Genomic DNA, 17725 nt, shown 5'->3' on the forward strand with positions numbered 1-17725 from the left:
TCTCCAAGTTGCATTAGGTTCAGATCTACCAGGATGGGCCTTTGACATAGTCTGGATGCAGTCAGGCCACTGAATATGTATCAGCAATGTAAAGAGATGGGGTGAAAAGAACATTCTACACAAATACCTTCATAATATCAAAGGACAAATGTTTGTGTCTGAGGGGAAATTAACTTTCATACAGCCAAAAGGGGTGAGAAATTACACCAATATCAGTGGATAACTTGCACTAATGTAAATAAACATAGATGATGGAACATATTCCCTTTTGCTTACGTGATGAACCACTAAGGGGACATAAATATTTACCATCTGTGACATCTCACCTCTCTGGCTGTAAGTGTTCTTCCTAATCAGTCCCTCAACAGCTCTCTGACTGAGCTCCTCCCTCACTGGGTCTTCAGAGGAGAGGAGAGGAAGGCTGAGGAGGCATGGAAGGATGAATGGATCAATCAGTCAATAAAGTGTAGAGCTGCTGTGACAAAGACACTATTTTAGTAGTTCATTAAAGTAAATAAGGCTTTATGACTGCTGAATAGCAACGATCAATCACTTAGATCATGTATTTTCAGGTAGAGATACATCCTTGGGACGTCCCTAGCCCGTTGAAGTTGACATTTAAAATGGTGAAAGTAGGGGTTAAGGTAGGGATGTCCCAAGGATTCCAGATAGCATTGACCATTATGCATTCTTCTGTCTCTTTTAAATGAAATGAAATGAAATCAAATGTATTTATATAGCCCTTCGTACATCAGCTGATATCTCAAAGTGCTGTACAGAAACCCAGCCTAAAACCCCAAACAGCAAGCAATGCAGGTATAGAAGCACGGTGGCTAGTAAAAACTCCCTAGAAAGGCCAAAACCTAGGAAGAAACCTAGAGAGGAACCAGGCTATGTGGGGTGGCCAGTCCTCTTCTGGCTGTGCCGGGTGGAGATTATAACAGAACATGGCCAAGATGTTCAAATGTTCATAAATGACCAGCATGGTTAAATAATAATAATCACAGGCAGAACAGTTGAAACTGGAGCAGCAGCACGGCCAGGTGGACTGGGGACAGCAAGGAGTCATCATGTCAGGTAGTCCTGAGGCATGGTCCTAGAGTTCAGGTCCTTTGAGAGAGAGAAAGAAAGAGAGAAAGAGAGAATTAGAGAGAGCATACTTAAATTCACACAGGACACCGGATAGGACAGGAGAAGTACTCCAGATATAACAAACTGACCCTATCCCCCGACACATAAACTACTGCAGCATAAATACTGGAGGCTGAGACAGGAGGGGTCAGGAGACACTGTGGCCCCATCCGATGACACCCCCGCACAGGGCCAAACAGGAAGGATATAACCCCACCCAATTTGCCAAAGCACAGCCCCCACACCACTAGAGAGATATCTTCAACCACCAACTTACCGTCCTGAGACAAGGCAGAGTATAGCCCACAAAGATCTCCGCCACGGCACAACCCAAGGAGGGGCGCCAACCCAGACAGGAAGATCACATCAGTGACTCAACCCACTCAAGTGACGCACCACTCCTAGGGACGGTATGAAAGAGCCCTAGTAAGCCAGTGACTCAGCCCCTGTAATAGGGTTAGAGGCAGACAATCCCAGTGGAAAGAGGGGAACCGGCCAGGCAGAGACAGCAAGGGCGGTTCGTTGCTCCAGAGCCTTTCCGTTCACCTTCACACTCCTGGGCCAGACTACACTCAATCATATGACCCACTGAAGAGATGAGTCTTCAGTAAAGACTTAAAGGTTGAGACCGAGTTTGCGTCTCTCACGTGGGTAGGCAGACCATTCCATAAAAATGGAGCTCTATAGGAAAAAGCCCTGCCTCCAGCTGTTTGCTTAGAAATTCTAGGGACAATTAGGAGGCCTGCGTCTTGTGACCGTAGCGTACGTGTAGGTATGTACGGCAGGACCAAATCAGAGAGATAGGTAGGAGCAAGCTAATGTAATTCTTTGTAGGTTAGCAGTAAAACCTTGAAATCATAGCAGGTGTAAAATAAAGACAAGTAGACACGCAGTGCATTATGGTCATTGTAGTTTCAAAATAGCATCTAATTATGCCAATCTGTATGTGGGGTTTGTTAGAGAAGAATGTGATTGACTGCCCTAACAATCCATTATAGCACATCAGGCTCTGAAAAAGGCTTCATTGATGACGTGTTCCTTCCATTCCAGGGGACAGCAGAGGAACTTCATCGATTCCACTCCTTCATCAATACAAGCAGTGAACATCTGAAATTCACCCTCACCTTTGATGCGCATGAAACAAGTTACCTGGACATTTTGATTAAGAGGGCGGGGAGTGGCTTTAGCACAGACTATTACAGGAAGCCGACTGACAGGAATTCCCTGTTACTTCGAGACAGCTTCCACCCTACACCCCTAAAAAATTACCTCCCCATCAGCCAATACAATTGCATACACAGGATTTGTAGTACACAGAGTGACTATGACAAACAAGCCAAATGTCTGGATGAGTGTTTCAGACAGCGGGGTTACCCAGAGGAACGGCTGGATGAGTGTTTCAGACAGCGGGGTTACCCAGAGGAATGTCTGGATGAGTGTTTCAGACAGCGGGGTTACCCAGAGGAATGGCTGGATGAGCGTTTCAGACAGCGGGGTTATTCAGAGGAATGTCTGGATGAGTGTTTCAGACAGCGGGGTTACCCAGAGGAATGTCTGGATGAGTGTTTCAGACAGCAGGGTTACCCAGAGGAACGGCTGTATGACGCAATGGATCGTTATAAAAATACAGTGGTGGAAAAAGTACCCAATTGACACACTTGAGTAAAGAAAACATTTAACATGTCATTTTAATTTTGTAAATATAAAACAAAAACATAACTGTTTGTACTTATAGGTAACCAAATTGTGGCTACATCTAAGTTACTAAGTCTTTAATCAGGGAACGGTTTCTCAAAACCATCTTATGGCTAAGTTCACCGTTGGAACCATCGGATGCCTTAAGATGCGTTTGGGAAACCGGGCCCAGATATCCAGTTTCCTCCTCTTCTTCCTCCTCCTTTTTCGATGTAACAGTCATCTCCCCCTCCTCCTCTCACTCCATAAACGGCATCCTCCTCTCCTTTTACTGTAACATCCTCCTCTTCTTTCACTGTAACCCTCTACTTGTTTTGTATTGTGACAGCCTCCTCTTCCTCTTTCACGACAATGTTCACCCACAGACCATCTTCCTCCGTCCAGCAGACCTCCTCTTCTTTAGCAGGACAAGAGTAGCTTAGTGAGCTCATGGTCTGGGATGTTAGCTAGCTAGACTAATGACAACACGGAAAATATTAAATTAAATCGGATAACAAACTAGACGACAGAAGGGGGTTTAAAACACAGTGGCTAATATACACGTACGCGTCTAAAGAGCTTTATTGGTTCGGCTATTTTGTTTAGCAAGCTACCGAGGTGGCTGACTAACTGTTGCTGCTGTTGAAAGAAACGTTCCGTCCACTAGATTATACGTCACACTAACAGCATTGCCTTAAAGCCGCACATTATGTATTGTTACACCATGTAGGAGAAGTATAGACCTAGTCTATTCATTATATACATCTACATGATGTATTGTTACACCATGTAGGAGCAGTATAGACCTAGTCTGTTCATTATATACATCTACATGATGTATTGTGACGTCGCTGCTTATTTATTATTTTCTGTTAGTTTGACTGAATTAATCAGAAACTTCATTAAAAATGAAGATGTCAAGTGGATGTAGATGTCAGATGTCAAGTTTGATTCTCACTGATTCAAATCTGCACTAATCAACACGTGCATCTGTAAAAATGGTAACATCTGTACTCTACAAGATCGAGCCATAACAATTACTAAATACTATAACAAGTTAGTTCAATATTGTGAGTTAGGAATGAGAAGTCTGAGTGAATCATTAATCCAAGATGGGATTTAGGGCACACAAACATTTTGCAACAAAACACAAATCTGATTGTTATTGGACCATTTCAGGTAGTTCATCCCATTTCGGGATGTCTCAATGTAATATTATTATTTAATAATAAAACATTTTAAACGATTTGTTTGGAAAAACACAACTTTTCACTCCACTGCGTCAGCAGGCGTGTCTGTCGATGGCGATGTGCGTCTTTCAGGCGACGCGGCTAGTGTGACGTATAATCTAGTGGACGAAACACTTCAACAACAACAGCGAGTCATCCACCTCCGTAGCCAACATAGCTGAAAGATTCAAGCTGTTTAGACTGTTTCGGTGTATATTATCCACTATATTTTAAACACACTTCTGTCGGCTTATGCCGTTTAGCTAGTTACCCCCTTTAATTCCATATTTAGCTTTCTAGTAGCTAGCTGGATGGCTAACATTCCCGACCATGAGGTCAGTAAGCTACTCTCCTCCTGCTAAAGAAGAGGTCTGCTGGACGAAGAAAGAGAGCCTGTGGCAGAACATTGTTGTGAAAGAGGAGAAGGAAGAGGAGGATGTTACAGTGAAAGAAGAAAAATACGTTTCGGTGAAAGAAGAGGAAGACGCGTTCAGAGTGAAAGAGGAGGAGGATGTTACAGTGAAAGAAGAGGCGGAGGAACAGGGGAAGATAACTGTCACATCGAACGAGGAGGAGGAGGCGACTAGGGATCTGATTAACAACATTCAGTACTATCTTGGAAACGGGCACAAACTGTCTGCAGTTGTTGAACTGATGCAGGTTTAAACTGTAAGTTCTACTCTTTATTATGTTGTTTATAATGTAGGAATTGATGAAGCTAAACTGTAACGTGTGTATACCATCAAAGAGCGGGCCACCAACAAAAGGCATTAATCATGCATCCAATATATTATTTTAGTTAAATACTGTAGTCCACAATATATTTTATTATAGTGGTCTCTACAGCCTAAAAACTGTCCAAATAAATCAGACTTGTCATCAAATGTTTTTGGTTGCTTACACATATTTTACGGATGTTATCAGAGGTGCAGCGAAATGCTGATGCTTATAGCTCCAACAGTGCAGTAATACCTACCAATACAAATCAATACACACACAAATCCCCAAAATAACAAGAAAGAAATTAAGAAATATCAGAACGATGTCAGACTCCGGGATATAAATATTTAAGCAGGGCCTCTCAAGTGGGCCAGCATTCTAAGGCACTGCATCTCAGTGCAAGAGGAGACCCTACAATCCCTGGTTCTAATCCAGGCTGTATCCCAATTGGCCCAGTGTTGTCCAAGTTAGGGGAGGGTTTGGCCGTCCCATCGGGCTCTAGCGCCTCCTTGTGGTGTTCAAGTGATTGAGGGATCTAGTCTAGATTAAACGTCATAGGAAGTATTATCATGTGAGGTTTCATTCAGGTCTCTGTTTAAATAATCTGTTTGTCTTTGACAGGAGAGAGACCAGACTCTCCTTCTGACAGCAGGAAGAGTCCTTCAGGGGAACCAGACCCTGAGACGTCCAAACCAGCAGGACGACATCACTGCTCCCAGTGTGGAAAGAGTTTTACTCAGTTAGGGAGCCTGAAAACACATAAGAGAAGACACACAGAAGAGACGCCTGACCACTGCTCCTTGTGTGGAAAGAGTTTTAGGTGGTTTGGGAGCGTGGAAAGGCATGAGAGGACACGCACAGGAGAAAAGCCTTTCTAATGTTCCCATTGTGGAAAGAGTTGTACCCAGTTAGGGAGCCTGAAGGAGCATGAGAGAATGACATTGAGGTTAAATAAAGTGTGCTTTATGAATGTAACATATTTTGACACGTCCACTGTGGGGCGCTGTAGAGTCATAATATCCATAACAACTAGAGGTCAAACAGGGAAATGGCTCCAATCGTTTTTCCACCATTCATTTTTCCCATAGGGCTGTGTTTGTTTAGGCTTACCCTGGTGTGACGTTTTGATAACCATGTGAATCTCTCTAGGACAAGGTGACTGATGCCACACCGTGTGTTGTGAATGTATTGTAATGTTTTTAATATTGTATAACTGCCTTTATTTTGCTGTACCCCAGGAAGAGTAGCTGCTGCCTTGGCAGGAACTAATGGAGATCCTTTATTCACGGATCCGATCATGCTAATTAGCATCAAAGTAGACAACATGCAAGACTACAAATAATAATAATAATAAACTTCTTTCATTAAGTATGATGGAGGCCACAAAGACTACAAATCCCTGCAGCTCCACAGATTCAGACTACAAATAATAATAATAACAAACTTCTTCCATTTAAGTATGATAGAGGCCACTAAATCTACAAATCCCTGTAGCTCCACGGATTCAGACTACATATAATAATAATAAACTTCTTCCATTAAGTATGATGGAGGCCACTAAGACTACAAATAGAAAGGCGACGCTGCCAGTGTGACGTATAATCTAGTGGACGGGATGCTCCTTCAACAACAACAGCTAGTCAACAGACACCTCGGTAGCTTTTTAGCAAATATAGCTACAACATTCACGCTCTTTACACTGTTTTTGTGTATATTAGTCGCTGTGTATTAAACACACTTCTGTCGTATGTAGTCGTTGGCCCATTTAATTATATATTTACGTTGTTTGTCAGCTAGCTGATTTGCTAAGTTAGCTTAGAACTAGGCTAATCGCTAATGCTAGCTAGCTAACATCTCCGACCATGAGTTCACTAAGCTACTCTCCTCCTGCTAAAGAAGAGGTGGTCTGCTGGACGGAGAAAGAAGCTCTGGTGAAAGAGGAGGATGTTACAATACAAAAACAAGTAGAGGGTGAGGCTGTTACCGTGAAAGAAGAAGAGAGACATTTCAGTGAACGAAGAGGAAGACACGTTCAGAGTGAAAGAGGAGGAGGATGTTACAGTAACATGAGAGGATGATTCAGTTTTTGGAGTGAAGGAGGAGGGGGAGATGACTGTCATAATGGAGGAAGAAGAGGAGGTTGGATATCTGTTTAACACCAGTAAGTACCGTCTCTGCAGTCGGTGAACCAATATGCAGTAAAGGGGTTCTACACTTTAATGTTGTTCTGTAGGAATGGCTGAAGCTACACTGTAACGTGTAGAACATCAAGAGTGGACTAGCAACAAAACGTTACCAGTTGATTAAATGCATCCAATGACGATGCCTGAAATACGGTAGTCCTCAATATCTCCTATTAGATTAGCCCAATATGTAGTCTTAAAGGGGCAATCAGCAGTTGTTACATCCATTTTGGGATGTATACATTAATGGTATGTACCCATCTGTTTCTTGAAGAATTCACTTATAAATGTCTCATGAGCTTTAGTTCAACTGTCGTACCCCAAATATAAGCTTTTTTTTACTCCAATGTTTGTCAGTTAATATAAACAAACACTGTATATCCTCAAAACATGGTTAAAACTATCGTGTTGATGTCATGGATGGTTGCATTTCTCCAGCTCCATCCCTCAGCTTTTTACCGAAACGGGCAGGGAGTTCACTTTGTTATTGTTTCTACATGTGATTGCTGCTCCCGTTACTCCTCGAGGTCCAAGGACTTTATGTTATTTTCAGAGGTAGACTGGCTCTGGCAGCTAAAATAGTAAAATATTCCATGTAAATGTAAAACGATTCTCAATTGCGATACGTTTCTAGAAACATAAATCATATCACATCAACATAAGTCATATCACACAATACTTAAATATCACATCAGAATAATTTCAAATAATATTTTCATATCACATCAAAATAATTTCACACAATACTTTCATATCACATCAAAATAGGTAACCAGTCGCGATGGTAAACCAAATTGGTTTCTCGTCATTTCTCCTTCCTTCAGGCTTCTTTTTCTTCTTTGGACTTTATATGGCGGTTGGCAACCAACTTTAAGGTGCATTACCACCATCAACTGGACTGGAGTGTGGACCTCAGTTCATCTTTCAATCACCCACGCGGGTATATACCAAGACAGTCATGAAGAGGGCACAACAAAACCTTTTCCCCCTCAGGAGTCTGAAAAGATTTGGCACGGGTCCCCAGCTCCTCAAAAGGTAATACAGCTGCACCATCGAGAGCATCCTGACCGGTTGCATCACCGCCTGGTATGGCAACTGCTCAGCATCTGACCCTAAGGCACTACAGAAGGTAGTGCGAACCGCCCAGTACATCACTGTGGCCAAGCTTCCTGCCATCCAGGACCTATATACTAGTCGGTGTAATAGGAAAGCCCACAAAATTGTCAGACTCCAGTCTCCAGACTGTTTTCTCTGCTACTGCACGGCAAGCGGTACCGGCGGGCCAAGTTTCGGACCCCCCCAACCCCTTCCCTTTTGTGCACTGCTACTACTCTCTGGTTGTTTGTTACCTATGCATAGTCACGACGCCTTCATGTTCAGATTTCCTCAATTAGCCTGTACCCCTGCACACTGACTCTATACCTGTGCCCCCTCTATATTGCTTCGTTATTGTTATTATCATTGTGTTACTTTTTATTATTAGTTTTTATTTTAGTGTACTTGGTAAATATTTTCTTCTTCTTGAACTGCACTGTTGGTTAAGGGCTTGTAATTAAAGCATTTCACGGTAAACGTCTAAGTTGGTTTCTTGACGGATTTGTAAAAAACGGTTCGTCATAAAACACTATATATATATTTTTTTAAATGTTGCTGACACCCCTCCCCAGAAGTGTCTCATTATTGGGATTCATTGTTGATTCCTACCTGTAGCTCACTATGAGGTGTCTAGTGATACAGGTTGAGGGCCCTGTTGGAGATTGGTAGCGGAGTCGAAGGAACAAGCAGGGTTGGACACGGCCATGTTATTATCCCACACACAGTCTCTGTGGTTCATATGAACCCCATTCCTGGGAATTAGATTTGATTACAAATCGCCCCTGTCTGTTACCACAGAAGTGTTCCGTCTGTCCCATTCCCAGCTGGGTTACGGGGCTCTTTGTCTCCAGTACCTATGACTGGTTGATAGGGGAAACCTCCATGCTCATTATAGAAAAAGTAATTAGGGCAACACTATTTAGTAAACTTGAAATAAAATAAATATGCCAAAACTTGTTAGTATTCTTTTGTAGATATTTCAATCTCTTTTTCCATTTTTAAATTAAATATACCTTCCGGCAACCCGCCTCACTCAATGTGATAAGGATCTGCTATTTTATAGACCTTATGGCTAGAACCTCCATCAGAAGCTAGCCATCAGAAGCTAACCAGCTGATTAGCTACTAGCTATTTAGTCATTGTTAGCCACTGCTAGCGGCCTTTATCTTTTTAGCTCAGACACCAGCCGCTTTTAGCCTGGATAATACCTGCCAGTCTGCACAGCGCGATATCAACCCTGAGCATATCGGACTGTTTTTCTCCACTACATCATCTTATTCCTGCCGTAAGCTCTGGACCATTACACCAGATAATCGAAGTTAGCTAGCTGCTACCGAGTGGCCCAGCCTCGAAGCTAGCCTTGAGCCAGGCCCATCTCGCGGCCTGCTCAGTGGACCCTATGATCCCTCGGCTACACAGCTGATGCCTCCCAGACTCTTCACTAAGACGACGAGAAGCCACTACATCACTGGATTCCTGCCGTAAGCTCTGGACCTTTGCACCGGATTGGCTATAGTGGCTAACACCCTTGTCCCGAAGCTAGCACCAGTTAGCCTCGAGCCAGGCGCATCTCCCGGCCAGCGTAGTAAAGACTACCATATCGGCTTCCCTGGTTCATATATTGCTGTTCACTGGACCCTATGATCAATTGGCTACATAGCTGATGCCTGCTGGATTGTAAATTAATCACAGGTCTCCATTTTGCTTATCTGTCGGCCACAGCCTCGAACTCAGTCCCTGTGTGTAGTTAACTGACCCTCTCTGCCAATTCATCGCCATTTTACCTGTTGTTGTTGTCTTAGCTGATTAACTGTTGTTGTCTTACCCGTTGTTGTCTTAGCTAGCTCTCCCAATCAACACCTGTGATTGCTTTATGCCTCGCTTTATGTCTCTCTAATATCAACATGCCTTGTATACTGTTGTTTAGGGTAGTTATCATTGTTTTATTTTACTGCGGATCTCCTAGTCCCACTCAACATGGCTCAGAGAGCTTTTTTGTCCCACCTCCCACACATGCGGTGACCTCACCTAGCATAACTAGTGCCTCTAGAGATGCAACCTCTCTTTTCGTCACTCAATGCCTAGGTTTACCTCCACTGTACCCGCACCCTACCATACCATACCCCTGTCTGTACATTACGCCTTGAAATCTATCCTACCACGCCCAGAAATCTGCTCCTTTTATTCTCTGTTCCCAACGCACTATTCGACCAGTTCTGATAGCCTTTAGCCGTACCCTCATCCTACTCCTCTGTTCCTCGCGTGATGTAGAGGTTAACCCAGGCCCTGTGTGTCCCCAGGCGCTCTCATTTGTTGACTTCTGTAACCATAAAAGCCTTGGTTTCATGCATGTTAACATCAGAAGCCTCCTCCCTAAGTTTGTTTTACTCACTGCTTTAGCACACTCCGCCAACCTTGATGTCCTTGCCGTGTCTGAATCCTGGCTTTGGAAGGCCACCAAAAATTCCGAAATTTCCATCCCCATCGACAACACATTCCGTCAAGATAGAACTGCAAAGTTCTATCATGCTTTCCAGTCAATGCCCAAACAGTTCGAGCTTCTAATTTTACAAATGATTATCTCCAGAAATAAGTCTCTCACTGTTGCCGCCTGTTACAGACCCCCCTCAGCTCCCAGCTGTGCCCTGGACACCATATGTGAATTGATTGCCCCCATCTATCTTCAGAGTTCGTTCTGTTAGGTGACCTAAACTGGGATATGCTTAACCTCTCTAGAGGGTGTGGGACGCTATCGTCCCACCTGGCCAACATCCAGTGAAATTGCAGAGCGCCAAATTCAAAAACAGAAATACTCATTATAAAAATTCATAAAACATACAAGTGTTATATTTCAACCCTGCAGGCACTACACAAAACGCTGAAATAAAATATAAAACATGCGTTACCTTTGACGAGCTTCTTTTGTTGGCACTCCAATATGTCCAATAAACAACACAATTGGTCCTTTTTGTTCGATTAATTCCGTCCAAAATGTCCATTTATAAAGCGTGTTTGATCCAGAAAAAACAGCTTACAAAAGTTGCCTATAAACTTTGCCAAAAATATTTCAAACTACTTTTGTAATACAACTGTAGGTATTTTTTAACGTTAATAATCGATCAAATTGTAGACTGGTCTTTCTGTGTTCAATACAGGAATGAAAACAAACCAGCGATACTTTTTACGTCTTGCGCAACTCTCAACAGTGTACCCAGTTCCTCGTTGGCGTACTTCTTCATTGCACAAAGGAATAACCTCAACCAAATTCCAAAGACTGGTGACATCCAGTGGAAGCGGTAGGAACTGAAAACAATGACAACTCAGAGAGAGGGGGGATAAAATCAAAAATCTGAACAGTTAGTCCTCTGGGTTTTGCCTGCTACATAAGTTCTGTTATACTCACAGACATGATTCAAACAGTTTTAGAAACGTCAGAGTGTTTTCTATCCAAATCTATGAATAATATGCATATCTTATATTCTTGGCATGAGTAGCAGGAAGTTGAAATTGGACATGCTATTTATCCAAAAGTGAAAATTCTGCCCCTAGCCCCAAGAGGTCTTAACTGACTTGCCTAGTTAAATAAAGGAAGAAAAAAAATGTAAAGGCAATTACAACAGCCAGACGAAAAATCTGAGTAGTATCAGTAAAGTCAAACGATGTTTATAATCAATCCTCAGGTTGTTTTTAGCCTAAATAATAGATAACATTTCAACAGGACAATAACGTTAATATAAAAGGTAAACAAGAAAGGCGTGCTCTCGGTCTCGCGCATGAAACATCTCTGGAACACTGAATGGTCCACTCATTGAGTGGTCTGACTCTAATTTTTCAGAATATAAGCCTGAAACTATTTCTAAAGAATGTTGACATCTAGTGGAAGCCATAGGAAGTGTAATTTGAGTCCTAAGTCAATGGAATCTATATAGGCAGTTAATGGAAAACTACAAAAATAAAAATAAAATCCCACTTCCTGGATGGATTTTTCTCAGGTTTTCGACTGTCATATCAGTTCTGTTATATTCAGACATTATTTTAACCGTTTTGGAAACTTTAGAGTGTTTCCTATCCAAATATACCAATTACAGTGGGGCAAAAAAGTATTTAGTCAGCCACCAATTGTGCAAGTTCTCCCACTTAAAAAGATGAGGCCTGTAATTTTCATCATAGGTACACTTCAACTATGACAGACAAAATGAGAAGAAAAAAAATCCAGAAAATCACATTGTAGGATTTTTTATGAATTTATTTACAAATTATGGTGGAAAATAAGTATTTGGTCAATAACAAAAGTTTATCTCAATACTTTGTTATATGCACTTTGTTGACCCATTTCTATGTAAGAAGCCACACTTTTTATATTCAGCTTCTTTATTAACTAACTCATAAATATGTTTTTAAATTCAGCTTGTCTCACATGTAACATAATAATACTAAAGATTATGCTAATAATGTTATTATTTTTATAATAATACATATCTGCAAACCAAATGTATTTCTGAAACCCCCTTTTTGCAACTTCAATAGTTGTAGATGTTCCAACGTTCATAGATGATCCTCAGGGGCATATAACAAACTGGGTTGTTGTAGAGTGGGCATAAGTTCAACACTGAGGAGTCAATGTCCTAGCTTTTGTCTTTTTCATAGCCTGTGAGAGAGAATATATTCCACAGCCTTGGCTTCTAATCATACTTTCTAATCAATAAGCGGGTCAAGTAGACCCTAAGAGGGCAGAAGCTATTGTTTACAAACAGTGTGAATAAAAAAACATTGTTTCATTGTATAAATAGTCTTCATTTTTAAAAACATACATGTAAATGCCTAGAATTAATACCTATGGTGATTCTGCGCAATGCACTTGGGCCACAGTTGTGCGTTGGTTGTTGGGGCATGGAATGTGTAGCGAGTGGATTGAGGTTCCCGGGGGAGTTGTCTGGACGTTTAAATTCTCTGTTCTTGGAGTGTTTGGAAAACCTTTCATACAAAAAGACAGAATACTGTCTGTTTCATCGGTTCCTCCGATGTCGTTCAGAGTCCCTAATGCATCCAAGTCATCCATCATACCTAAAAAAAAATAATAATAATAATACCTCCAGAAATATCCATTAGGAGGGCTTCACAGACTATGTTATCTGTTCTGGGACTGCTGCCTGGTGTCTTACCAAGTCGTTCAGAGTGCGCACTTTTCTTTTTTTAATATATAAATATTCTTGGGTATGTGATTATTTGGATTTACGCCTAAACTCGTGTGAACGTGAAGGGCTATGTAAAGGGCAGGGCGCAGTTTGCTTCTGAGAATCCACGTCTAACAGTCGCTTTTCCCAATCACTTATGTCCAGTAGCCTTCAGAAATATCCATTAGGAGGGATTCACTTATTCACATCTCTTTTTTAATCTGTCCTGGCAGCTAAATATTCGGGCCTGTGGGTTTGCGCTAAAGCTGTGGTAACATAGTGTTAAAGTATATGCTCCACGTTCTGTCCCTAACTCGAGAAAGTACGGAATGAGTTTGCAGGGCCGTGGTGGGATTGTTTCGGGAGATATCATGTATGCAACACCCTGTATATTTGTTTTAGAGAACAAAGGCGGTGAATTCAAACAACAGGAGGGGATGTCGAGACATTCTGTCTACAACCGGGGTGGGGGGCACCGGGCGCTGATTAGAGATATCAATGTCTTTTTTCTTCGTGACAGAACGGGGTGTTGGATGGAAAGGATATTTTCCTGTCATTAAAGGGTGAGATATTGTGTATTCTATAATAATTTAAGATCCATAAATATTTGATGCAAAATAATGAATGCTTAATGTAGTTCAGATAGAGCACGATCAGCAGGGCGGGCGATAGAGTACACAACTGTATCAACGGCTTCAATTTCTGACAAAATAATATTATCAATGTATACAATATATTTGTTTATTAGACCTACCAACATATAACACAATATTGAGATACTAAAAAATGTATATGCAACCTGTGGACTGATCTAGACTATGTTGAAATAATCTAAATGAATGCAGCGACCCCTTCATTAAAAACTATAGACGCATTTGACCGTAGACCATTTTGTTTTATAATGGTTACATGTTCAGTACACACCCCTGCATTCTATATTATAAAGTATGCTGTTGGTCTTTGAGGTCCGTTATGTCAATTTGCCTTTATACATCTCATTGACCTACTGTCAACTCCCTCAGTTGTAAACATCTACAATAATCATTAGACGTACGCGTCAGAGTTATCATACCCCGTGTCGGGGTTTGTACAGAGTTGGTTAAATCCGCTCTTTTGCTCCCCACTTACATGGGTAATAATCTCCAAGCTGCTCTAAACAGTGATGTTTTTTGGTGTCTCTAGGTTCATCTCTAGACTGTTGAATGAGGCCTGTTACAACTTTCTTACAAAACCTTTAAAGGTAGTTTGTGAAACCATTCAGTCGTGGATGTATGTAAAACATATTTAACAGCAGGTTACAGAAGACTCCTGTTGTACTATGAATCCCCCCTCATCCCTGTTAGATCTTGATGTGTTGGCTCTCTATGTATGTACATGTTTATAATCCACATAGTGTGAATATTGTTTTCCATAAAGTTAATAACCCCCCTAAACCCCCTCTTCCCCTATCGTTAAAGCGTGAGATACATTTTTAAAACCCGTGATTTAATTCAAAATATTTAGTACATACATTTTAACACACGTTATAATTCAACATGTTTACTATTTCTTACAGATAAAGGGTCCGGTTAGCCCTGACCATTATCCGTTTCCAATTCACCATCGCAAAGTCGCTTGCCCGATCCATCAAAACTCCTTACGTTTTCCCTCCATGTGTAGATCAACCGTCCTGCATGTAAATTCTGGGTATGCCCACATCATTAATGAATAAGATGTGTAGAAAACTGTTTAGCCATAGTTAAAGGCCTTTCATAAAGAGGCTGTCATGATTGCCTGTGCCACATGTTTAACACGTATTGCTTGTTACCGAATACTACACAGCAGATTTCGTCGCATTTGCACAAATTCTGTCCTGTTACTGTGGTCTTTTTAAATGTCAATAAATATGTGTGTAAAGTGTACATGTTTGTTTCACTGTAGATTTGTTTAAGACCTCCTAGGAACACCTAATTTCATCCCACAGCATTAATTAATAAGCTGTGTAGAAGCTGTTTAGCCATAAGTAAAGGCCTTTCATAAAGAAGCTGTCATGATAAACCTGAATCTGAAATTACCTTTAGGATCTTTTCTTTGGGGTTCTAATCTCCCCAGGTGTGCAGGCCCTGAAAATCATTAGGCTGGAGCCATCTGGAAGCTCTGTGCCTGTACATATAAAGACAACTAAATAGGAAACTAGGCTGAGAGACATTATTTAGATGGCTGTTTAATTGTTGTTTAAAGCTTGAAATGGACACAATGCCAAGGGACCTTGTTTCTAACACACACACACACACACACACACACACACACACACACACACACACACACACACACACACACACACACACACACACACACACATTCCTTGTTTCTAACACACACACACACATTCCTGCTTCATAGATAACAACCATAAGGGCAATAAAACTGGGGGTGGGGGCCATACACATTAAAAAAGTTCAAACACTCAACCCCCCCAGTTCAACCAGGCCCCTAGACATCAATCACCATGACTACTTCAAAGGATGCAATACAGGATGGCCTGGCCGGAGGCCCATATTTGGACATGTACACGTCATCATGACACAGGGTCATAAATCAATTACTTTGACGTGCGCTGTCTACTTTATTCTCTCTCTGATGTATATAATGAACAGACTAGGTATATACTGCTCCTACATGGTGTAACAATTGGAATTGAAATGTTCCATTTTTTTCTGACATTACCATGGCAGCCTTATTCTAAAATGGATTTCAAAATTTTTTAAATACTCAATCTACACACGGCACCCCATAATGACAAACAAAAACACATTTTTAGATTTATTTTTTCTAATTTATTAGAATATACTGAAAAATCATATTTACATATGTATTCAGACCGTTTACTACGTACTTTGTTGAAACACCTTTGGCAGCGATTACAGCCTTGAGTCTTCTTGGGTATGACGCTACAAACTTGGCACACCTGTATTTGGGGAGTTTTTACCATTCTTCTCTGCAGATATTCTCAAGCTTTGTCAAGTTGGATGGGGAGCTGTAGATGTATAGTACCGTTCAAAAGTTTGGGGTCACTTAGAAATGTCCTTGTTTTTGAAAGAAAAGCACATTTTATGTAAACATTGTGTGGTCCTTCTTGTTCTTTAACAAAGCTTTTGTAAACAGTGTGTCACGCCCTGACCTGAGTATTCTTTGTTTTCTTTATATATTTTGGTTAGGTCAGGGTGTGACATGGGTGATGTATGTGTTTTTGTACTGTCTAGGGTTTTTTATAGGTTTATGGGGTTGTTTACCATCTAGGTGTTTATGTATGTCTATGTGATGTTGCATGTTTGCACTCAGTATTTATAGCGGTCATGTTCGTTTTGATATGTTGTTTGTTTGTTTAGTGTACTTCGTGTTTGTTTTCATCTATTATTAAAAGGATGTATTCACATCACGCTGTGCTTTGGTCTCCTCAATACGACGATCGTGACAGAATAACCCACCAATAATGGACCAAGCAGCGTGGTAACGGTCAGCAGCAGCAGCGGCAAAGAACGCAGGACTAGTGGACTTGGGAGGAGATTCTGGACGGCGAAGGACCCTGGGCACAGCCAGGGGAATATCGCCGTCCCAAAGCAGAGCTGGAGGCAGCGAAAGCAGAGAGGCGCCGGTATGAGGAGGCAGCGTGTCTGGAAGCCCGAGAGGCAGCCCCAAAAATGTCTTGGGGGGGGGGGGGGGGGCACAGGGAGTGTGGCAAAGCCAGGTAGGAGACCTGCGCCAACATCCTGTGCTTACCGGAGAGAGAGAGGAATCGGGCAGGCACCGTGTTATGCGGTGGAGCGCACTGTGTCCCAGGTGCGTGTGCATAGCCCGGTTCGGTACATTCCAGCTCCTCATATCGGCCGGGCTAGAGTGGGCATCGAGCCAGGTGCCATGAAGCCGGCTCTACGCATCTGGTCTCCAGTGCGTCTCCTCGTGCCGGCATCCATGGCACCAGCCTTACGCATGGTGTCCCCGGTTCGCCAGCACAGCCCAGTGCGGGCTATTCCACCTCGCTGCACTGGTCTGGCTACGGGGAGCATTCAACCAGGTAAGGTTGAGCAGGCTCGGTGCTCAAGATCTCCAGTGCGCCTTCACGGTCCGGTCTATCCGGTGCCACCAGCCCTCCGGTGGCAGCCCCCCGCACCAGGCTGTCTCTCCGTCTCATCCCTACAGGTGCTCCCGCCTGTCCAGCGCTGCCAGAGTCTCCCGTCTGTCCTGAGCCGCCAGAGCCTCCCGTCTGTCCTGAGCCGGCAGCCAGCCAGGAGCTGCCAGAGCAGCCAGTCAGCCAGGAGCTGCCAGAGCAGCCAGTCAGCCAGGAGCAGCCAGAGCCGTCAGCTAGCCAGGAGCTGCCAGAACCGTCAACCAGCCAGGAGCTGTGCCAGAGCCATCAGCCAGCCAGAAGCTGCCAGAGCCGTCAGCCAACCAGGAGCTGCCAGAGCCGCCTGTCATGCCGACGATGCAGGAATCTCCCTCCTGAGCCGCTGGACTAGTAACTGCCAGAGCCGCTCCTCAG

At 42.6% G+C, this 17725-nt stretch overlaps 1 long non-coding RNA gene across 1 annotated transcript; it reads left to right on the top strand.

Annotated features, from left to right (window-relative positions):
* Window positions 1-4107: 4107 nt before the first annotated feature.
* LOC116355375 (uncharacterized) lies at window positions 4108-15458 on the top strand. The gene is made up of 3 exons (XR_004204389.1): window positions 4108-4703; window positions 5376-6915; window positions 14762-15458. It is a non-coding gene; the product is annotated as an uncharacterized LOC116355375 (long non-coding RNA).
* Window positions 15459-17725: the final 2267 nt, after the last annotated feature.

This window comes from Oncorhynchus kisutch, linkage group LG20, assembly GCF_002021735.2.
Source record: "Oncorhynchus kisutch isolate 150728-3 linkage group LG20, Okis_V2, whole genome shotgun sequence".
Taxonomy (NCBI): Eukaryota; Metazoa; Chordata; class Actinopteri; order Salmoniformes; family Salmonidae; genus Oncorhynchus; species Oncorhynchus kisutch.